At 37.8% G+C, this 24597-nt stretch overlaps 1 protein-coding gene across 3 annotated transcripts in view; it reads right to left on the reverse strand.

Moving 5' to 3' along the window:
• The window catches only part of LOC127633362 (protein phosphatase 1B-like), a 44434-nt gene that overhangs the window by 12650 nt on the left and 7187 nt on the right, over positions 1–24597 (reverse strand). The window contains exon 1 of one of the 3 annotated variants that reach the window (XM_052112394.1): positions 3147–3231. The exons of the other annotated variants lie outside the window; for them this stretch is intronic. The gene's annotated coding sequence lies outside the window, so the exon portion shown is untranslated. Of the gene's footprint in view, positions 1–3146; positions 3232–24597 lie in introns of those variants that run through there. 3 annotated transcript variants of the gene reach the window in all.

The raw sequence follows: 24597 nt of genomic DNA on the forward strand, positions 1-24597 counted from the left end.
TGAAAAGGTACACACCTGTCTATATAAGATCTCAAAACCAAAAATGCATATCAGAGCAAAAACCAAGCAATGAGGTCAAAAGGATCTGCCTGCAGAGCTCTGAGACAGGATTGTGTCAAGGCACAGATCTAGAGAAGGCTACAAAAAAAATTACGGCTGCATTGAAGGTAGAGCTGGGCGATAAAATTGATGGCGACAACGATGATAAGCTCTGGACATTTTTACTCGATATGGATAAATCTAACAGCCTATTACACAAATAAAGGTCACATCAGCCAGTCTGTCTGCAGTTTTTGGCTTGCATGTTGAAGCACAAGCCCATTTCCTACCACAATTTCAGCTACTGATGAAGCAAGCTCTGGAAACAAGGAGAAAAGAAATTTGTGGAACCGGCAATGGACACGAAAACGACGGTGAATCCAAACTCGCTCTATCCTCAAAAGCTAAGGAAATTATTGACAAAAAAAGGTAACACAACGTCAATTGTATATAGGTGGTTTGGATATCTTAAAAACGACAAAGCGCAGATTAAGCCAGTCTGCAAAATATGTCATCAGTCGGTGCCAACCAAGATAGGAAACACAAAAAATATTTTCCATCACCTGAAAAGGTACCATCCCAGCGACCACACAGAGTATGAAAATGCAGGCCCTTGTTAATCCGTCCACAAGTTTTAGCAGCGCTAGTGGGGCTGTACCAAAACAACAATCGTGTCGTCTTTTGCGGCCATTGCCCCTTATGAAAAGAGATAAAAAAAGGTGCAAGAATATAATAAGCGCAGTTTCTTACTTTATAGCGAACTACACAATGCCCCTGATCACAGTGGAGAAGGATGGGTTCAGGAAATTGATTAAAGTGCTGGACTCCAGGTTTGAACTCCCAAGCAGAAAAATAATTTTTACCAAACAACACTGCCTCATCTTTAAGAAGGGTGCTGTAGAAAGCTGGAAATTCAGCTAAGGGACTTGAGATACTTTGCCACTACCACCGACCTATGGTCCAGCCATACATCTGAGCCATATATGAGCCTCACCATTCATTGCATCAACGAGGAATGGGCGCTTCAAAGTAGATGCCTGCATACGGCATATTTTCTGGAGGACCATAAAAATCAGAAAATCAAATACACTGATAAAGCTGTTTGTTTTACGCTCTCAAGTCAGTAGAGGGCAGCGCTGCTGCAGAAATGCAGTGTCAGAGGATTTCAGGACGGCCATATTGGCGGACAATTGCACGCAGGTGAACCATTAATCGAACCGAAAGTCACGAAGATCATACAATTTCAGTGTTTTTTAAAGAATGGTTCTCAGTTGCCAGCCCTACTGGTCAGGGTTGAAGGAAAGCTGAACGAAGCAAAGATATCCTTAATGAACACCTCGTCCAGAGCACTCAGGACCTCAGACTGGGCCTAGGTTTTACCTTCCAACAGGACAATGACCCCAAGCACACAACCAAGACAACAAAAGAATGGCTTAGGCCCAGCCAGAGCCCAGACTTGAACCCAATCGAACATCTCTGGAGAGACGTTAAAATGGCTGTCCACTGATGGTCCCCATTCAACCTGACAGAGCTTGATAGGATCTGCAGAGAAGAATGGCAGAAAATGCCCAAATGCAGGTATGCAAAGCTCATTGCATAAGACCCAAAAAGACATGAGGCTTTAATCGTTGCCAAAGGTGCTTCAACTAAGCACTAAGTTAAGGGTCTGAATACTTATGTCCATGTGATATTTAATTGTTTTTCTTTTTAATAAATTGTCAAAGTTATCAAAAATCTGGTTTTTGCTTTATCATTTAGTATAGAGTGTAGATTGATGTGTAAAAAACAATTATAATTGAAAGCATTTTAGCATAAGTCTGCGACATAAAACGTGAAAACAAACGAAGGGATCTGAATAATTTCTGAATGCTCTGTGTGTGTGATATATATATCACACACACACACACATATATATACACATACACACATATATATACACACACACACGCATACATACATACATACAGTGAATAGTGATTGAAATTTGAAAAGCACATTAATATCAACTGAATGTGGTTATTTGAACCAACACTGCAAACAAATAACCACAATCAGATGATTATTTAATAATCGCAACACATTTTCATATGAACAACAAGCAAGTAGCCTGAAGTACAACATTACAAAACACAATAACAGCTCTTGGTTAATTCTGAGTTGAACGTGACGTCTCAGTGCTGTATATGCAAAATGAATAGCTTGTAAAACGAGCTGTGTGTTTAGAGCTGTAGATTTAATAGTGGGGCAGCGATGCCACTGATTATAACAGCAGAAAAACGCACGTTCAAGAACAGTTTATGAAACAAAGTAAAAAAACAAATCTGGTCCTGAATAAGAACTATAGATAAGAATAAGATTCTCTGTTCCAACCCTAGTAGTCAATGTTATGAACATTACTGTAGAATTTAATTAGAGTGCCCCATTAATGAAAGAGCAGTTCATAAATGCATTAATAATCTTCTTGTGAAACACAGTGTAAAACCGTTTTACAACATTAAAGAAGAATGCCCTGAAGGGATTTTAAAAAGGCCACTGGGCACATGGGCAACACAGAACTATGGGGTGTGTCTGGACAGTAACACAAGCTCTTGCATCATCTTTCATCTCAAGTGTCATTTCTACCATGGACTATGCTTGAAAGACACAAACTGGCCTTGGCTATCTTTACCTCATCTTCATGACATGCACACACACAGACAACAAACACATGCATAGCCATAATGCAAGTACCTGCACAACCATCTCACACACAGCACAACCATCACAGAAACATACAAAACATTCTATTAAGCAGCATATTAGAACTTACAAGGCCAGAGGAATAACGTATTATTGATCACTGCTAAGACAGAAGCAAAATGTATTTTTCATGAGTCTGATTCCCATTTGAATGCAGGATTAGAAAGTGTGGAGCAGCATTAAGCTGCTTTGGGCAAACCTCAACCTTAAGACCATTACATGACTACAGGAATAGCCACTGAAATGTATTACAGGTCCAAATAAGCCATTAGACAAATGGAACAGAAGCAGCCTCGTAAGCTATGCGATCAATGCCCAGGGACCTTGACCTAGCAAACAAAAAGAAAAAAAACTTCTAGGCTACTAACCAGCAGTCAGTCAAGGATTGCCAACCGCAGATATTACAAGAAGGGTCATGGGAGAGGTCAAATTAGTCCACACAACCCAGCCAGGCTCTATCACTCTCTTGATTGGGCCCTCTTTGCAGGTTTGTTTATTCATCAGGAGAATGAGAACTGGCAGTAGTCAGCAGGGTTGGGTTCCAGTGAAAGTTCCAGCATACACAGGATCAGGGGCTCATAGCACATCGTCCACAGCCGGTGTGTGTGGCCCATCAGAAACTAAGCTAGACTTACCCAGAGGGGTGGTGCCCACAACTAGCTTTTTTGCTCACTACTCCACACACGACAGGAATGGAAGGCATGTGCCCAAAAAAGGTGGTTGGATGCTGGAGTGTGTGGCTGGATCAGGCCACAGGTTGTTGTGCAGTGTCATAGCTCAGCTGGCCAGGCGGTCTGCTTGGCCGGTCCTCCCCCCCCTGAGCAAGGCACTATTTATAACCCTTCAAAACCAGATTGAGTTACTGGCTTCTGAAAGTGGGAAGGGGTAAAATATTGAAGCCTTAAGGCTGTCATTCAAGCGGGGGAACATGGCTTCTTCCTAACCTTCACACAGTTCAGAGATTTGTCTCTAAAGAAGTTCTTGTCAGATCATCTTTTTTCCAAGGCCTTTAGGTTAGGATGATCACTGCCAAGAGTAAAGGGCTGATCCATCATGCAGCGATTGCTTTGATCAAACCCTGCCATTAGCATGGCAGACACACTTGAGAGGAAGCTTTGTTAATTCTCAGGCTTCAAAAAAAGGCATATGCATACAAGACCAGGTGCTGTAAATGCACATATGTATCAGATCAAACACTAATAAATGGGCACAACATCAGGAAATGAGGGGGGTTTGGAAAGGTGGTTTGGTGTGAGGAAGGTAGTGGGAATGCAAACAGCGAAATTGACTAACCTCCTCACAACCAAGTAAAGCCCCGTTTACAGCTGATCTGTTGGAAACGGGGCAACGCTAAAAGACAGGTGTAAACTGAGTCAGAAACGCTTCGAGGTTTGTATACATTCGGAGGTGGCCAAAAATGCAAGTGACCACATTTGGCTTGTATTGTAAATGCTCATCAGTTCAAACTCAGGGCTCAACGTGAAGGAATTTTCAGATTTTTAATTGCCCTGCCAAAAATGTATACGGCCCCAACACAAAAGCTGCTTTTACCATCTTGGCTTTATGATATATGTCAGAAGCTAAATATACAGTATAAACCAAGTCAGTGCTAAAGTAAAAAGAACTTACAATACCAGTGTTTCTGCAGTACCAGTAGTACAGAGCACTGGCTCAATCCAATATACGCATGCTGTCTGGCTGACACACTACTACTTTTAAATGCTCACATGCTTATTTGAATTAAAATCACAGCATTTGCCCTTTAATGATCACACCGGGTAGTGTAGTGAACTGTTCATCCAGAGTCCAAAGTTAAAAACAAAAGCTTTTTTTAAAAGCTTGCATCAATATAAAAGCATGACTCAAAATAAAAGCTAGATCCCTAAAATGTAAGAATTTAATGAAAATATATTGCAATTGAATAGTAAAATGTAATATTAACTGTAGAAATATTAATAATAAATACAGCTGCAAGCAGCGATGACGGGCCCAAGCACCATAGGTCCATTTCCACCAATTTCTACTTGTGCTGAATGAAAGGAGAATTACAAAGAGTGTGCACCAAGCATATGACATAATTGCCAATGTATCCAGATACATTTCAGATGATTAGCAGAAAGACTACAATGAAAATATCGTCAAATCAATGTGTAGCATTCTAAATTGCTTCTCTTCTCTGCAAACGATACCAAAGACAATAGCAAGACGGAAAGTTAGTAAATCAAAAATCAGTGAGCCTACCAGCTGAAACCAGGACATAATTGCAATGTTTAGAGTATTGTCGGGACACACCTCTTCAAAACGGAACGTCTGTTCACCCTACTTAAACACAATGAGAAAACAATTCCTCAATGAGAAAACAATCTCTCATACAACATTTAATGCCATGACCTTATGAATTAAAGACTTGTGGCTCCGATTTAAAACCTTTTTAAGGACTTATTTTGCGGAAGAGCGAATTAAAACTTTAAGACCTTTAAGACCCGCGGAAACCCTGAATACATATACAGAGTTTGGTGACTGTAGTTGAAAGAGAGGGTGCTACAGGGCCCCCGTTTGATGTCCATGTTAAATGGGTCCCTACAGAGCCCATCCACACGCCCATGTGTGACCTTTTGCCAAGGCCTAATGGCCAACAACTCTCAATTTTAGGAGTTTTTAAGCATAAGTGCCCAAAGGCACTCCAAACCTTGAAAAGAATAAAATTATAATAAAATAAAAAATGCACGACTTCCTGTTGGGCGGAACAAATGAAAAACTATGTAATTGTGAAAGTTGTCCATCTTGATGAGAACAATATATGTAAAAAGTTTGGTGACTGTAAGTGGAAAAAGGGGGTGCTATGGAGAAAAATTCAAATTCTCTCATGATTTACTAACCCTCCAGGCACCCCAGATGTGTATGTCTTTCTTCTGAAGAACACAAAGATTTAAGATCTCAGCTCTGTAGGTCCTCACAGCGAAAGTCATTTTTTTAATAATAGATTCTCCTCCCTGCCCAGTAGGGGGATGATATGCATGAAGAATGTGAATCACCAAAAACAGAAGGAGGAGAATGTTAAAGTTAATGTGGAGATTGACTCAGTAGGCAGGGGAATTTACAGTAAAAAAAGAAATTAAATATTGATCTGTTTCTCACCCACAACTATCATATCGATTCTGAAGATATGGAATTAACTTTAAGCTTCGAATTTTTGGCACCCATTCACTTGCATTGTATGGACCTATAGAGCAGAGCAATTGTTCTAAAAATCTTCATTTGTGTTCAACAGAAGAAAGAAAGTCATACACATCTGGGATGGCATGAGGGTGAGAAAATGATAAGACAATTTTCATTTTGGGGGGGAAATAGTCCTTTAAGCAATTAGGTATGGGGTGCTTCATCACATTTTCATATATCATAAACCAAATAAATGATGAATTATATAAAAGGCAAAATGTAATATTTCAAAATTTGCAACATTTTCTGTCCATGTTATCATAAATTAAATGAACCATCAAACATCAGAATCTGATCTCTCCATCGTTTGATTTTACCCCTAATATGCTTTTTCTTCAACACTATTTACAGAGTTCACACAAGGTCCTTGAAGTGCTTAAAGTGCTTGAATTTAGAAATGCAAGTATTGGAATACCTGGAAAATGTTTTGTTGAATAGTGCTTGATTAAAACGGACCATTTCTTCCATGTAATTGGACTACATCAAAGATGAGATCATGCACTTTCATTGAATAATGTCTTTAACATACTTCCTGTCCTTTGATTAAAAAAAGAAAATAAATATAAAATTTTAAAATCACAAATAACACAGATGCACTAAAAAAACAAGACTTCTCTCTCGTTAAAGGAATGTTCTGGATTCAATACAAGCTCAATCGAAAGCATTTGTGGAATAAAGTTGATTACCACAAATTTATTTAGACTCCTTCCTCTTTAAAAAAAAAAAAAAAAAAAAAAGAAAAGAAATCTAGGTTCCAATGGGGCCAATCTTTTCTTTACCTTAAAATGCTCACCGTTTCAAAAGTATAGCCACAAGACAAAGAATATACGTGTAAACATTATTTATGTGTTGAAATCACGCAAACTTTTCTGTGTGAAGTTATAGCCAAATTTACAACTTTGTTACCATGACAATGTAATGTCAACAAACCCTAAAATAACAATTTAAACAACTTTGCAGCTAAAATAATACACAAGTAGAAGAATTAATGCAAGTGCTTTTATAAAATTATAAGCTTTACATTTCTGTTTAAGCCCTTCAAAAATAACTCTTTGTTACAGTACCAATATAGCACTTATCCAAATTAATGTAAACAATGTTATCACTTGTAAATTGAACATGTTATTTCAAAATAATGTCATAGCATTATTATAAATACAATTTCATGATATAACGATAATATAAAGAATGTCGAATTTTTATATTTTTTAAAAAGTTAAATGTGAAAAAGTATAATAATGATCACAAACGAATTATTAAAAAAGAAATATACATTTTCACATACGTTTTCTGGACAGGTTCTGTTCGGTTCTAGTGTTTGTTCTGCACTTGGGCCACATACCATGCAGCAAGTTGAACAAACTTAGGGTTACAGGATTGAATTTGAATTGACAAAACCAAGCCAGTCCAATCTGTCTTAATTGGTACCATAATGCTGCTCATCAATTTTCTATGTCAACGCAATCTTTGATCCTGAGTTTAAGATAAGTTCACACGCTTGGGCACATGAATGATTGACGTTTGCATCAAACAGCCAATTGCGTTAAACATGGAGAGAAATAGCGCGATTCAGGTTCACTTCTCGCTAGAGAGTCGGCGGGATTTACTTCTCTGCTGTATATAAAGTAAATGTATAGAGGAAAGAAATGTTAGCTTTGCCAAAATTCAAAGACAAAAACAGAAAATGGAGTGAAACCAGAGTAAACTTACACAAGTTAGGTCATTACTGTGATCACTTTTAAACATTTACCACCATTTATTTAGTATGGCCCATTTGTTCATATGGAATCAGAGAGTGCAAAAGGGTGTGATGTATCTAAGGGGTGCTGGAAAAGGATGTTTAAAATCATACTTTATTTTTGTAACTATGTTTGGTGCCAGTAATAGTACAGAAATCATATACATACATCTTTTAACTATGCTGGTTATGTGTGGCCAAATAAGAAAATACACACAAGAACTTCTTCAGTGTGCTTAATATCAGCATGCAAAGACACAGATGTTTGATACACACACCCAAAGATCAGTTAATACAGGTACTGCTCTAAAAAACAAACAAACTATGAATTCTGGTCTAAACATCAAAACAGGGCCTAAGAGACCAGATTAAACCCTATAGGACAAGACCCAGATGCAAGAAACCCCTCAAGTTAAGAAAAACCATAGTGGCAATTAATTTACTTTATAACTAAAGGTTTTCTTAAACTAAGGGGCAACTGGGCTTCAATTGGTGGAAGTACAGAACATTAAAATTTCATACACTGTCCATTTGCGCAGAAGTTCATTGCTCATTGCAAATGATGAGTAGAGAGATACCAAAGTATTATTCTTTGAAGCACTAGATTTGTCACATTCTATATTTAGAATGTATTTATATATGTTTCCCAATATAGGGCAATTTGAAGACAGGTTGCATATTCAGAGAGGGTGACTGAGGCACACAGTGGATTCACTTCTGCCTGGTATAGTATAATTGTGACAAACAGACCTTTCTGAACAGTTGACCTGTCCAGCATACAAAACAGCCATGAGAAGGCTTTTTGTCCAAAAGATGCTTTAAGTCAACATACATTATGCTTGAAGTCCATATGCCTTAGTCGAAAGTCTATGATGCAAACTCCATATAGTACACAATAAGGATCCGAAGAGATAACTACTGATATAGCAACTAGTTAATCCAAAAACTTCTAAGTGAAACATGTTCAAACAAGACATCCATAATTATTTTCTCTAGTAACTCTTTGAATGAAGAGTTGAAAATATGTCACGTATAGTCATGTATATTTTATTAGCAAAAATAATAAGGTTCACGAAAAAAAAAATATGCAATCATTAATTCAACCTCTTGTTGTTCCAAACCTGCATAACATTCTTCCGTTGAACACAAAAGGGGATGTTAAGCAGTATATTATGTTTAGTCCCAATTCACTTTCATTGCATTTTTTTCCATAAATCTGACTAACATTTCATATTCCATGGAAGGAATAAAGTATTATGGGTTTAAAATAACATGAGGGTGAGTAAATGATAACAGAATTTATTTTGGGGTGAACGGTTGCTTTAATTAGATGTAGTGTGGGAACATGTACATAGACAGTCCACATTTTTGCCAGAGCCAGCTCTTGTTCTGCACAATTCTGACTTCTACCCCATTTTCTTTGTGAGACTCCATTCTAAAAATAAAGTAAACACTGTGGCGTCACCAACCAACTCCAACTCACCAAGCACTCTAAACAAGGGGCTTATCTTCATTCAGTGACCTAACTGCAAACTTGCTATCTTCTTGGGACAGAAGATGACCTCAATATATTTACGCTTTATATTTACGTGATGAACAGGCTTTGAGCTCAACCTCAACCTTGTAAATACAGTTAGCTAGTGATAGGATTTGGTCTAAACCACTTTCCGTTTCAATATGATAAACAACGATATGTTGGGAACCTCAAAATGTAATAGTGCCTTGACATGTTACACTAAAGGATTATCCTTAATGTCTTTAGTCCATTTCTTCTTAAGGCTTCTATGCAGCTTTGACATGGCACGCTGATAAATGCAGTACGAATCTTCATGGACAGAGCATTTTTAAAATGTGGCAGAGGACAAGTCTGATGAATATTTGTGGCCTAATTAACACACATACATGCCGGACGAAGTCGAGCTACAATTGCATTATCTTGTTAGAATGACTCTGAAAAACTGACTGGGAGGACTTCGGTCAGATTAAAGCATTTACATGACATTTTAAAAAGACAAATTAGAGGGATAGTTCACCCAAAAATGTAAATTATCTTATTATTTACTCACCCTCATGATATCCCAGGTATGACTTTTTCTTCACCAGAATACATTTGAAGAAAATTTTAAAAATATCTTAGCTCAGAAGGTCCATAAATTGCAAGTGGATGGATCACACTTTTGAAGCTCAAAAGTGAACAGATAGACAGCATAAACGTCATCCATACGACTGAATATCTTTAAGCAATACAATCGCTTTTGGTGTGAAAAGATCAATATTTAAAGTACTTTTTTAACTTAAGTCATCGTTTCCGGTCAGAAGCAGTATGTGCATGTGAGTCACATGTGACACACATGGAAGAGTAGTGCTTTATAAAAGTGAGCAAAAGGAACACTGAACAGAAGCTTCTTTTGTTTTGATTTAGATATGTATATATCCAGCCTGATCTCATGAAATTTACATGAACATGACAAACTAATTGAAATTCAAAACATAAATAACATGTTTGGCTGCAGGCACCAAAACTGGTTTCATATTCAGACGAGGTTTTAAAGGAATAGTTCACCCAAAAATGAAGATTTGCTGATAATTTACTCAACCTCAGGCCATCAAAGATGTATGGCCTGAGGCCTCATCCTCAGTGACCTTTCCAACGAGCATACATCATCCCTCTCCTAAGCGCGTCACAGAGATGTACGGAAGAGAACATTTGTAGTTTAAAAGTATAAGAATTGTTTTGTTCTAAAAATAATCAATCATTTGGGTTCAGAAAAAATTTATTTGTCAACTGGTGTCATGTGGATTTATTTTGATACACCCTAAATATGCATTTTGGACCATTTGGAGTACATTCAATTGCATTGTTTAAAGGAGGCCTGAAATGAAATCCTAAAAATCTTAAAATTCTATTTTGATGACTCATCTTGAAGACACAGCTTGGATGGCCTGAGAGTGAGTAAATTATCAGCAAAATAAATTTTTTAAGGTGAATTTTAGATCACTCACCTTCCTAACATAACATTTTTGCTTAAACCTAACCAAAAGTGTTTTAAAATATAAATGAGACATTTAAAAAAGACATCCTTAATAAATCAATCCCTAAATCTAACCATTAGTGTTTTAAATTGCAGAAGAAAATGAAAAAAATATAATTTTCTGATGCAACCACATAATTTCGTGCCACTTCTATGACTGTAATGTCATGTGCCAGCTTGAGTTCATGGCTGGACTTGAATCACAGTCCTCTGACTCTACACCCTATGAGGTGAGCTACCGCACAAGCTAATCATGTTGGAATAAGTTTATACATGTAGGTGGGTCTGTAATACAAGCATTAAAATGTATAGTTTTTCAAAAGATGCGTTTGAGTAAAAGTGAGTCGATCATAAAATAGCAGGTTCTGAATAATAGAGGCAAAAAGATATTTATAAAGTAATAATCAGCCATTAGTTGTTGTAGTGCCTCTAGAGTTAATTACATCTTGAAGCTGCAGGGAATTGTACCTGGAAACATGTATAAAAAAAACTTTTTTGCAAAAATTTATATACAATCACGTTTTCACTATGAGACCAGGTTGTTATTTATCCATTTATTTAATCACAATGGTGCATTTGTGTGCTTATCCTGGATGTCTCAACCGAGGGGAGAATGTGAGATTACGTCCATAACATGGCAACGCGAATACACCACATGACAGACCACGTCATCTCTACCCTCTCGTGAAGCTTACCGGAAGCAGTAGATAGGACTGGGAATTGCCACAGACTTTCTGATTCGATATTACAACGATATTTTCTTGTCGATTTGATATGTATTGTGATTTTACAAAAGAGAAACATGATAGATTCAAGGAATGCATGAAACTCTTACATCAATGGAAGTTCAAATATGCGATGTTCCCGGCGAAATTAAGAACAGATACCAAGGATGGCCACAAAATATTTTCATGCCCACAGCAAGCAATATCCTTCATAAAGTCAATGGAATGAGTGGGTCATTGTGTGACACTCTCGATGCGGCTGAGTAGGCCTGACTCACTGATCATTCTCTTGACTGTCCGAGGAAGCTTTTCTGGTGCTGGTTCCGCTAGCAGTTGGGGCTTGTTTTGTGGAGGAACACACCTTCATGACAGTTATGTGGATGAATCTATAAGTTTGTTGTGCTTATTCTGCCTATTGGCTGGAGTTTATTTTATAGATTATCTTTTGTTGTGCAATTCTGTACAAAATTCTGCACAAAATTTGTATAGAAGCACCGGACATGAGCAATCCGATGGCAAAGTTGCCGCGGAGACTCTCGTAGGCGTACATGGACTGTTTGAGTTTAGAGGGATGGACGACAGTTAGCGCTGTCTTTTTTTAATGCACAGGTTTTTCTTTTTTTCTGGGGGATGCTGAGGGGTTTATTGTTGCACCAATGTTGGAATGTGGTCTGTATAATTACATTTTTGACAGAAAATCTATACAAAATGTCAAATGTTAATATGAGCGGGTGGTCTCTCTCCACATGGAATGTGAATGGGTTGGGGCACCCAATCAAAAGAAGGTTATTTCTTTTCTCAAACGTAAGAAATATGATGGTGTTTCTTCAAGAAACACATCTTTCCCCGTAGGAAGCTGAAAAATTTGGGAAGATATGGGTGAATACGTTTTCTTTAGTGCTGGCTCCAGCCATTAAATTGATAAGCAAACATCTACAATTCAAATGTCTCAAACAGATTAAAGATAAATTAGGAAAAGTCATAATTGTTTTAGCAGAAAATGAGGGGCAAAGATTGATTTTGGCTAATATTTACGCACCTAACGCTGATGATCAGGGCTTTTTATAGATCCTAAAGGGATGTTGCAAGCCACTGACACCCCTCACGATATAATATTGAGAGGAGACTAATCTTTTGATGGACTCAGTCCTTGAGCATAGTGAAGCAAATGTATGTAAACCCCCTAGAGCAACATTGACACGTCACAGGATGTGTAAAAATATTGGTCTTCCAGATATTTGGAGACTTTAGAAAACATTTTTTTCAATTTTAAATAAGACTTATTCTAGATTAGATTATTTTTTTTTTATCTAAATCCCTCATTTCAACTGTTGTGGATTGCTCAATTCGAATCATCTTTGTCTCAGATCCCGTCCTGATGAGTTTAGAGGTGCTGTCACATACGGAGAAAAAGCAATCTTATAGTTGGCGATTTAATGCATCTCTTTTGCAAAATCCTGAATTCCAACTAAAGTTAAAGGCCGAAATCAATGTTTATATGAGATCAATTGGTCCTCAGTATCCTGTGGGAGTGGCTTGGGAGGCACTTAAAGCAGTACTTAGGGGTCGGATCATACGCATCAAAAAATCCAAAGCACGAGAACTTGTGGAGTTGGTAGGGAATATTAAAAGTGGTGAGGCAGAGCTGAAGCACTGAATGTCGTCTGATTGCCCAATTGAAATACAGATATAAAACTATTTTTTCACGTAAGGTGGAGTTTTGGCTATTCAGGGCAAGACGGTCATACTTTGAGTCGGGGACAAAGCAGGAAAACTTCTGGCTGATAATATTTTTCTACCATTCCCTTAATCTGCAGGTGGTGAAACATTTATCTCGGCCATTGATATTAATAATGCTTTTAAGGATATCTATCTTGATCTCTATAGCTCCACGTCTTCAGCTACTGATGAAGAGATCATAAATTTTGTGGAACCATTAGAACCCCCTAAACTGACAGCTGAGCAAAACATTTTCTTGAATCTGATCTTTTTCTACAGAACTGGCTATACTTTTGTTAGAAGTTTATCCGGAATCATTAAAGAATGGAAAGCTTCCGCCAACCATGACACAAGCCCGGATCAGTCTGACTCTTAAAAAGGACAAAGATCCAAGCGAGTGTAAGAGTTCAAATATTGTCAAAAATTCTGGCTAACAGATTAAGTCATTATGAATCAGGTTGGGTTTATTTGGGCGCAACTCTTCTGATAACTGATTAGGCGTTTCATCAATATTATGTGGTCAGTGGCGAATGATCAGACTCCATCCAATGATCGCTGCTATCTCACATGATGCTGAAAAGGCATTCGATAAGGTAAAATGGGATTATCTTTTTAACATTTTGGAAATATACAGGTTCAGAAATACTTTTATTGGATGGATTAAACTACTTTATAGACACCCGGTAGCAGCGGTACTAACAAATTGAATAATTTCAGATAATTTTATTCTGTATAGGGGTACCCAGCATGGTTGCCCTCTTTGCCCCATTATTGTTCTGTCTTGCCCTGAAACCATTAGCAGCCGCGATAAGAAGGGAAGATGATTTTCAAGTGGTGGCAGCAGGAGGTATGGCACGTAAGCTTTTGCTTTACGCTGATGATATTTTATTATTCATCTCCGACCCCATTAGATCTATGATTTGCCTCCACAGAATTATACATTTTTCTAAATTCTCAGGATTCAGAGTCAATTGGTCCAACCCCGAAGCTTTGGCTCTGACAGCATAATGTCCAGGAACGGCTTTCCAGCAGAGCGCCTTCCAGTGGCCCAAACAGGGCCATTTTACTATTTTATTTCAAGCAAATGTGTGATTTAGTTACAGTTAATTTTGACCCATTAATAAAAAGGTTTTGCAAGCGATGTGGGCAAGTGGGCTTCATTACATTTATCTATGATTGGGAAGGTTAATGTTATTTAAATGAATTGTATTCCAAAATTTAACAACCTGCTACAGTCTCTCCCTGTAGATGTCCCCCACTCTTATTTCAGACATTGTCTCAGACATTTTGACTCATTGGTCGCTTCCACCTGAGAGAGCCCCAAGAACAGGACATTATTGCCCGTATTTCTACACTCGGTGACCTATATGAGAGTGGAGTGTTGAGATCTTTTGAAAATTTGGTTAAACATTTTGGGATTCCCAGATCTCAGTTCTATATGTATTTACAGCTGCACCACCTGCTCTGTATTGTTTTTGGGAGTAGCAGATACACCCCTAAAGTGGCAGACACTCTGGGAGTGGTGATTACTGCTTTTGGAAAAGGTCATGAGGCATCAGTGTATTACTCCCTGCTAATTCAGAGTCTGGGGGACAAAGCTTTAACTTCTATCAAGAGATTATGGGAGAAATATTTTAATTTGGTATTGGGGGAAGGAGTGTGGGCTATAATAAAGAAATGTCAAGTCTGTACCTAGAATGTCAAAGGTTCGCCTTATGCAATTCAATCAATTTACACTTTTATTGTATAGCCTTGGTCTTAAAGAAACACCCTCCTGCAGGCAAAGCCAATCAGGAGATGGAGACACAACCCATGCTTTTTGAAGGGGGTGTTAAGATACAAGTATTTTGTTTGAAGGTTCAGAGTTTTATGTGACACGCTTTGGGCACTCAAATTTCATTTTTTGTAGTCCAGCCATTTCTTCCGTAAAATATATACACCACTATGCAACACATTTGCATAATGCCAGGGCTAATTTGGCCCACCCTCAAACAAACATAGTTATACCCGAGGCCAGGATGAGTTGGGTTAATTTTGTCGCCATGTTGAGGAGATGCTGTTGCCTTCACTGCAAAAGCAAAACCTCTATGTTTGGACTTCCAAAAGCAGATGAATTGAAGAATCAGTGGTTATGATTTATTTGTATTATTTAGCAGTACAACCACAACCAATGGCCGATTTTCAAGATGGCTACTTCTGAAAGATGGTGCAGTTCCCACTTTGTTGGGACAATCTGGCACTTCAGGATCACAACCTGTAAGTATGCTTGATTATTTGTGGATTTATCTGCTACCGAGAGTTCAAAAGCGGAGTTTTGTGTTGTAGCTCTGGCGTACACCCAGTGCACAGCTGTAGGCCTCTGCTAACCTGTTAGATAATGTTATTGTGTTGAAATAGTTTTGTTAAATCAGCTGCAGATCCACTTTTTAACCACAATTGTGTAGAATTAGGCAGATTGTTTGTTGTTCTTACTATAAAGAAATATTGATCAAGTGTGGAGATTGATTTATTTTTATGAATGGAAATTTTACATCTGTAATCCATGGTAGTGCTCGGCTAACTTGCTATGAAATGTTATTGTTTTGCTAAGGGTTTACTATTCAGCTGTGGGACGGCTTTTAATTACAATAAAATTTTCAATAATTACAAGCTTTAATGTTATAAGTAGTCCAAGGTTAACTTGCTCACTAACACTCCAATACCACTAGTAATGTTCTGTTCTCCATTCATAGCTCAGGTGAAAAATGTTTGGCAACAGCCATTCCAGCAAAAGATGACTAACTTAGATGCACTAAGTGTCTTTTACTTGAAGCTTTGTTAGGTTCATAATAATCAACAGTGTCCTTGTAAGAACGCTACTAAATTAAAACTTACCACAGTGAAGTCAATCAGCTTGTATTTCCCAACCTTTCATTATTAGACTCAAACTGGTACGGTAAAAAACCAATGCCATTGTTACCATAGTTCAAATAATGTTTACAGCTGTTAAGGAAGCCTGAACCTCAGTTATGGTAAGGGGCGTTACATTTCTGATGCACGCTCTACGCGGTTGACCAATCACAACAGGCTAGGAGAGCTGACCAATTAGAGCAGATTGGGCATTTCGGAAAGGGGGGCTTCAGAGCATTTGAGCCAGAGGATGAAAATCGGTTTAGCAGAAATATACAGTATGAGAAAAATGATGTGTTTTTTTTTTAACATTAAAGCATGTAAACTTATTCTAGTAGACACCCAAAACAAAATTATGAACTTGTAAATGAGCATAATATGGGTTCTTTAATGTCTTTTAAACCAAAACGAAAACTTTTAGTGTGAAAAAAAAAAAAAAAAAAAAAATCGATCTTAATATTGAAGCACTTTTTAAATATAATCCTACACTTCCTTTAAACTTCATGTGAGGGTGGAGTCAAAGTGGTCTCTCATGCGACATATTCACGTTGCCATGTTACAGACATAATCTCACATTCTCTACTTGAATGAGACATTCAGCATAAGAACACAAAGGCACCATTGTGATTTAAGACAATGTACAATACAGATCTAAACCAAAACCAACCAAGCTACTGTGCAGCGTTCCTCCTCACTTGTAAACTGCTCTGCTCTTCCGGTTGGGATGCACGTGCCTCAGTTACCGCAATGCCAATTACACTCAGATAAGGACACCAGATGCCAGTATACAAACTCAAACTTTGGCTGCTGTGGCCAGTTTAGATGTATCAAAGGATGGGTTTCATTTAATGCCTTGTCCAGTGAAATCATTCTCATGTTCAGCATGGGCTAACAACAAGTACGTTAAAACAAAGCAGAAAGTGGATGTCTACGGCAAGTGCTTCTGGACATGAATTACTTAATTTAATATTTTTCAGAACAGATTATTTTAGGATATCCCACATATCAATGGCGAAATTAACTTTATATTCATATGCTTTTTACAAAAAAAACACAAATAATTGAAGATTAATTTAAATATCTGCTACTGCCACAGAACTAAGTGTAAAACTGTACATATTAAATGCAGTCTATATGAAATCTGTAACAAAGACATCTAGGTTTGTAATCTCTGGGATAGATGGTCCTTTTTTTCCCAATAATATTTAGTTTATTTGGGCGGTGGGTGTTCCATGCCCTCCGATAACAATCATATAATTATCGTATCGCACTTTCACATATTTTGCAATTTTCCTCCATATGTTGTAGCCCCACTAGAGCCCTACTAGAGTCACAAATGCATTTAGGTTTGGGTTATAAGGGTCTGCATATATAAACAGAAAGATAATACTAATGTTACATGCATTATAGATCTGATATGAATAACATAATGCAACAATGACTTGATGCAAACAAACACACACACACACACACACACACACACACACACACACACACACACACACACACACACAAGCAGATGGTATGTAAACCGTGGAATAAGCATAATACATTTGCATATCATGTGAAGTTAACATTTACTGCACCAATGAACAATTACAAATTATATATATCATGAGCAGACAGATAAGACCCATGTTTAAATCAAGCAGGGTCATAGTATAATACAAATAATACAAAAAATATCTATTAGAAGGGTTCAAAGGCGTTTTACACTGAATGCTGTACCTGAAAGTTCCCTTTTCATTTTCATTCATGAGAATGTTATCTTTGTGTGCCTGACAAGTGTCATCGACCAATCAGAGTTAACTTCAATAAAATTACATTTAGCTTTTAACTGGTTAGTTCCCTTCAGATCAGTTTGAACTCTCTCCCAATTCCTATATAGTGCACTGTGGCATTCACTGCAAAGAGTGAGTGATTTTGCGGATTCACATTTAATTAGGTTGCGTTCTATTCGTAGTTAAACTATTGTGAAATAAAGCATTTTATGGAGATATAAAGCAATTTAAACATAAAATATTTTAATTGGAGTAAAAAAGCAAGTAACTTTGGTCAAATGGATGCAAACCGTTATGAATGACAGAAAGCCGAACTAATAATATAGATTTTTAAACTTTTGTCAGATCAGTGCATCGCAATGATGCATTTATACACCCTTCATAGCGGATCAGGGCATACCTTTAGCTTAAGAAAAATGTGTTTCATCACCAAGGCACCAAAACAAAAGAAGAGTAACATGCCCTTTATAGAGAGCTATATCTGTCCAGCTAGCTTCAGCTGAGTAAACATGAAGTTTGGAGGACGGCAACCTACCCCTCTTCTCTATCACTCACACCATATGTGGCCTATGTTCTTTTGGAGGCATGATGAAAGATGCGCTGTTGGGTTCCTCTCCCCATGCACACAAGTTAATGTGCAGAAGAGCTCTCAATTCTACAGTACGCATTATCCACCCCCTCACAGACACACTGCACCTCCCACACTGTTATATCCACAGTTGGAACCGCAAACTCTCGACATCGTTCCCATCGAAACTGTCGTCACTGGCAAGTCATTCTTATAAAAACTGAAGGTTGAAACCTGAGGCACAGGCCACTGCTGCAAAAACAGAAGGAAGAAGGAAGTGGATTTTGGCAGGCTTACACAACTACTGAGGGTGTGAGCTGACTATCAGCATGCAGTAAATGTCTTTCAAACTAAAGATATTTAGCTAAATTCTCTGTTTTTAACAATAGGTATATGGAGGACACAAACATGCAATTTGTCAATATCTTAAATGACAAAACCTCTCTTTGCAATAATTTTTTTCACTGACCTCAGTCAGGTTAGTCAAGTAAAGCCATCTGGCTGACATTAAACCACCAATATTTGGGTAAATCTAAAACCTTTAATACCATAATAAATCTCACAAACTTTGTCATTTTCAGCATTCATTTTTATTTTGAAAGTACTAACAAGCAATGTGTTAAATAAAAGCATAATTGTTGTATAAGACAATTCCAATATTTAATTAATAATAATAATAATAATAATAATAATAATAATAATAATAATAAAGGTCTGGCTTCTTTTCCACTGAGGATTCACAGTTAAATAATGTTAATTGTGCTGATGCATTATCTTGTAGGCAGTGATGAGTTTTTCATCATGGCTAAAAATTCTATGAGTAATAGTTCTTGTGTTTTCTCTATTTTATAATAAACTATGTCGTTTATTAAGTTTTTGCATTAACATATAAAAGAGTACTTTCATCCTGAAAATGTTTTTTTTTTTTCCATCGGACATTTAAATTACCTAGCAATGGGACCTAACGTGCCTCCAAGAACTTGTAACATGCTCACAGTTGCCTGATAACAAGAGATGCAAATCACCCAATCAGAGCATTCTACTTACACAAACTGGAAACATTCACTTAATTTACCCAATCTGGCAACCATGCATTCAAGTGTGCTCTCCACTACGAAAAAGCTTAGCGGTTTCTTGTTTGGTATTCTGCTAGGAAAAGTGTGATGCATCCACTCCGCTCCATTCATGAAGCTGCTATTTCAGTTTGGCGCAAAGACTGCAAGCAAATTTCTCAGTGATGAACTCCAAACAAAGATCTCTGAATCATTGGCACACAGATTGGTAATCATTGGCCTGTAAGCAAAAGCACGTGAAAGAGGAATATGTATTTTGTGTACATGTAATATGTACACAATATGTATATGTAACATTATCATGTGAGGGTGGATAATAAAATTATCAGAACAGAGAATGAAGGTATGGCACGAAATGATGCATGTCGCCTTCAATCAGACAATTGACCAAATCATAAACTAATTAAAAAAACTTAAGGGAGAACGGGAACCATAAAAAGGACAGAAGCAAAAGCGACAGTGGTCAGAGCAATGATGTTTTGGACTCGGACTCCGACCAGCCTGCAAACTAAACAGGGCATTGAATTCAGCCAGTAATCCTTGTGATAAACAGTAAATTGCACGTGGCTTTTGAGGCGGATCTAAGAAAGTTATATTTGCCAACTTTTTTACACCGTTGTCATTATTTTGTGCATTGTTTTGTTCTGCAACGGAATTTTTGACCAGCTACTCACCAAGTAGGTGGTGATTAGCTAAATTTAAGTAGCTAACTTTTAAAGGTGGGGTATGTGATTTTCTTTTTTGACCATTTTTTCAAAATAACTTGAAATCCTATTCCTAACCCACTTACTGGCTGTAAATTAGAAGCACTGAAATGAAAATTAAGCAATTTAATCATCTGTGGAACGGGCAGGACTCGAAAAACTCCAGCCAATCATTTTCAAGACCATCTAGAATCATTGGACAGAAAATGTGTCAATCAAACGGTCAGTACCATGCCCCCTCCCCCACCACCCTGGCGCGTGTCCCGTTCAGATGCGCATACTCAAAGCTTGTGACCCAGTAACAGGAAGCGATTGTATTTATGTATGGAGAATAGAGCTTTTATAGTGCTAGTGGGGTTGTTCCACATTTCTATGAATCCTGTTTTGAATAGAAGACCGCTGTACAGACGCCAGGGCTGGCGATGTTCTTTTTTTTTTTTACAGTTATGAGAAAATCAGCTCTACACCTTTCAAGAGTGGTATGCGACCCCCTCCTCCTGCTGTGTCAACAATTTGCTCTGAAAAATTGTCTGACAGGTGAATGCACTGTTTGACTAGTGAGTCTAGAACACTGCGCATCTTAGTTTTCGCTCGTGCATGATTGCGCGTCCATGTTTTTCGAATGGGTGGAGTCAGGGCCAGCGTTGGAGGAGAGAAGGTAGGACCTTAGAGTTGTGTATTTTCAAAATCTGCCGGCCGTTTTGCAAATCACATACCCCACCTTTAAGTAAAACAGTGGGATTCACAATTAATAATATTATAAGCCATGACAAAAATCAAAAACACCCATCAGCTATACCAATGATAATAATGATTCCACTGTAACAGTTTACAGAACTTAGCAAGTTAAGCCATAGTTCATACAATATAATGTAATTACATTACTTGTCGTCTTTAGCATAGATGTCATCTATGCATTATCCATATGTCCTCAAAACCAAGAGTAAAAGCTGTATACAAACACACTGTGATGCAGCTTGTTTATGTTTGAGGTAGTCGCGCAAAACTACCACGTAGAGAGTAAGCCGTTACGTCGCCGTTACGTCACCGTTCGGCTCTCAGGTCAGTGGAAATGTGCGGCCGGTTAACGATTGCCCCATCTGTGAACCAGCGGAGCACAGGCTTGGCACAAGAACCGTCGCAATTTCAGTGGAAAAGGGCTGAGATGCCCAATCATAAGGAAAGTGACCCAAAGTGGGTGCAGAAAAAAAGTTTAAAAAATGGTGCTATAACATACAAATTGATTTTGAGTTGAGGCGCATAAGTGCTTTATATTCCAAACTCAAAAAGAATTTGCACCTTGTGAATCTTTCAGACACGCTTGCAGTAGAACTCGTCTCCTCACCACAATGCTGATGCTCAGTCACACAAAAGGAACATGACAGACAATTCTGTTTGAGATCCACAAAGGAATTATCAAGATGCTATATACTATATATCCACCCCAGCACTAACACAGCCAAATAAAATTGACCTTCTGTTAGAGCACAGCTAAGACCGGGCACTTGTTCCAAGTTGTGACAAAAGTGCAGAGGCAAAAGTTTTTAATCTCTACCAATGAAGACAAAGGGCTGAATCAGGCAACATTGTTGTTTAAGGGTGGATGGCACGAAAAAAACATCTGTTTTGAATGTTATGACACTGGGGAATCGTACTGATGGCTGCATGTGGGAGCAGAGCATCAGAGTGCTAATTGAGTCAGTATGTTAACATGCACAGTTATAACCGAACTAGCAAATTTGTTTGTTTTTTATCTTTGAGATTTTTCACCATTTGGATAATTTTCTAACTTTGTTCTGCTAAAACAGCAAAAAACAGTAGCGTGTCATCAGCCCGCATGGGCGTGTGAGAGAGAGTGAGAGATAACAGTGTGTGTGTGTGTGTGTGTGTGTGTGTGTGTGTGTGTTTGTGAGAGATAACAGAGCATCACTCATTTACTGAAGTGCGCTGCGCATGTAGACTATTTATTTATTAAACGCACTTTTCAAATTCAGAAAGCTATTGTATGTCCAATGAAAAAAAAAAAATTGTCGAATAGTCGTTTGATCGCATTAAGCATTACATGGGATCACATTAAACTCTAATGATGACACACGAGAGCAGCACTGCAGTTTGCGGCTCACTGAGGAGAGGAAGAATTACTCAAATCACAGTCCAGATGCACTAAACTTTCCAAACAGCTTCATGTGATGTAGATCGCAAAGTACAAGGGAATTATACAAAAATACCAAATAAGTATACAGAATCACTCTCGTTGTGGAATAAGTGGAGATGGAGCTCTATAAAGAAAACACCCTGTGTTACATCTTAAATGCAGTTTTAATGCGTTATAGCTTTATTAAATTTCAAATAATATGGAAGCAGGTCATGTAATTAACTATAAACTCCAACTCTGGCATTTCTCTGTCTGGTCAGCGCATTTTCTATTAGTTGCGCGAATGTCCCAATCTAAGGGGGAGAGATTGAAACTGCATCTGGCTGATATACAATCTGTTGCGGGGACACTCGTCCCTCGAGCATGCACTTGCTAAAGCTAGATTATAACGTGATGGCTCGTGACTTATTGAATCATAAAATATGTCACTGTGCATTTCTTATTGCAAAGAAAATTGGCAATATGCAGCTTTATTCATAAGAGAGAGTTTGTTCTTTTGTGAGTTAAAGATGGATTGAAGTGAACAGAAAAGTGAGAGGGTAGTCTTCGCCCCATTATACACTGCAACAAAATAAGTTCAGGATTTGTTTTGGCTTGTTTTCCAATAAAAAAAAGATCTAAAACACATTTAAAACAATGTACATTTTCTTTAGCAGCTATCCTGCAGATAGCTGAGAATGTTGAATATAATATTAAAAATATCTAAAAATCCTTTAAAAAGAGATGCATTCACCTCAGAAGCATATTAGATATTTATACTTGCTTTTAGAGAATAGATCTTGAATACACGTATATTTTGTCTTTACTGCGCTCGCAGTATCTACGATCTACTTAGACTTTGTATAACCACGTGAAAACAATCTATTTATATACAAAATACCCTTACTGTATATTTAAGATTAATTCTCTTAAAGCAAGTCTAAATATCTTATATATTGGTTCTCAAGTATACTTATCTTATTTCAAGGTTTAAACTATTTTATATGGAAAAAAAGACAAACTTCTGACAAAAAAAAACTTGACACTTGATAACAATATTCATTTTTTTTTTACAGTGAATTTCTTTACTGAATTAAACTTAAGTATTTTTTTCCCCCTTTTAATTCAGTGAATGCCATTTAGAGATATTTTTTAAAGATTATTTTGTCCTCTTTATTGTTAGTAAACACGTTTAATACAACCTTTTAAGCCAGGGCACAAGCTGAATAATCGGTTAAGAGCTAATGAATAATCGTTGCAATAATCGCCAAATAGTCGAATAATCGTTCTAATAATCGTTAGTTGCAGCCCTACTGTATAGACACATTCCAGACATAAAGATAAAGACAAAATACAGTTATATGTATCCGAGAACACAATCCCAAATTGTAAGGCAACCTTTACTAGCAACATAATAATGGTGTCATTACAAATCTAAGCTTGAGCAAAGACTGCATGTTTTGTTAGGCTAGGGCTAACTAAAGCTCCTCTTTACTTTACACTTTCCGCACAAATAGGAGCACACACACACCCTCTCACACACCCAGACAGAACTCTATTAGGGAAGTGGTGAGAAGGAAAGAGTTAATCCTGAGTCATTCTCAACACCACCCTGCCAAACCCATAAAACATACAAACACTCTTACCTCATAGGAAACATCTTACACCGATCAGCCACAACGTTAAAACAACCTGCCTAATATCACGTAGGTACCCTTCGTCCCACCAAAACAACTCCCAAAAGTTGATCGTAGACACCACTTGCGTCAATGGTTTCTACGATCTACTTAGGCTTACGATGCTTTTGGGAAACGCAGTCCTGATCCATCGAGGCATGGACTGCACAAGACTTCTGAAGGTGTCCTGTGGTATCTGGCACAAAGAAGTTAGCAGCACATCCTGTAAGTTGCGATGTGGCGCCTCCATGGATCAGACTTGCTGGTCCAGCACATCCCACAGACGCTCAATCGGACTGAGATCTGGGGAATATGGAGGCCAAGTCAACAACTTTGTCATGTTCCTCAATCTATTCCTGAACAATTTTTGCAGTGTGGCAGGATGCATTTTCCTGCTGAAAGAGGCCACTGCCATCAGGGATTACAGTTGACATGAAGGGGTGTACGTGGTCTGCAACAATCTTTAGGTAGGTGGTAAGTGTCAAAATAAAATCCACATGAATGCCAGAACCCAATTTTTCCCAGCAAAACATTGCCCAGAGCATCACACTGCCTCCGCCG

This window comes from Xyrauchen texanus, chromosome 40 (assembly GCF_025860055.1).
Source record: "Xyrauchen texanus isolate HMW12.3.18 chromosome 40, RBS_HiC_50CHRs, whole genome shotgun sequence".
NCBI classification, from domain to species: Eukaryota; Metazoa; Chordata; class Actinopteri; order Cypriniformes; family Catostomidae; genus Xyrauchen; species Xyrauchen texanus.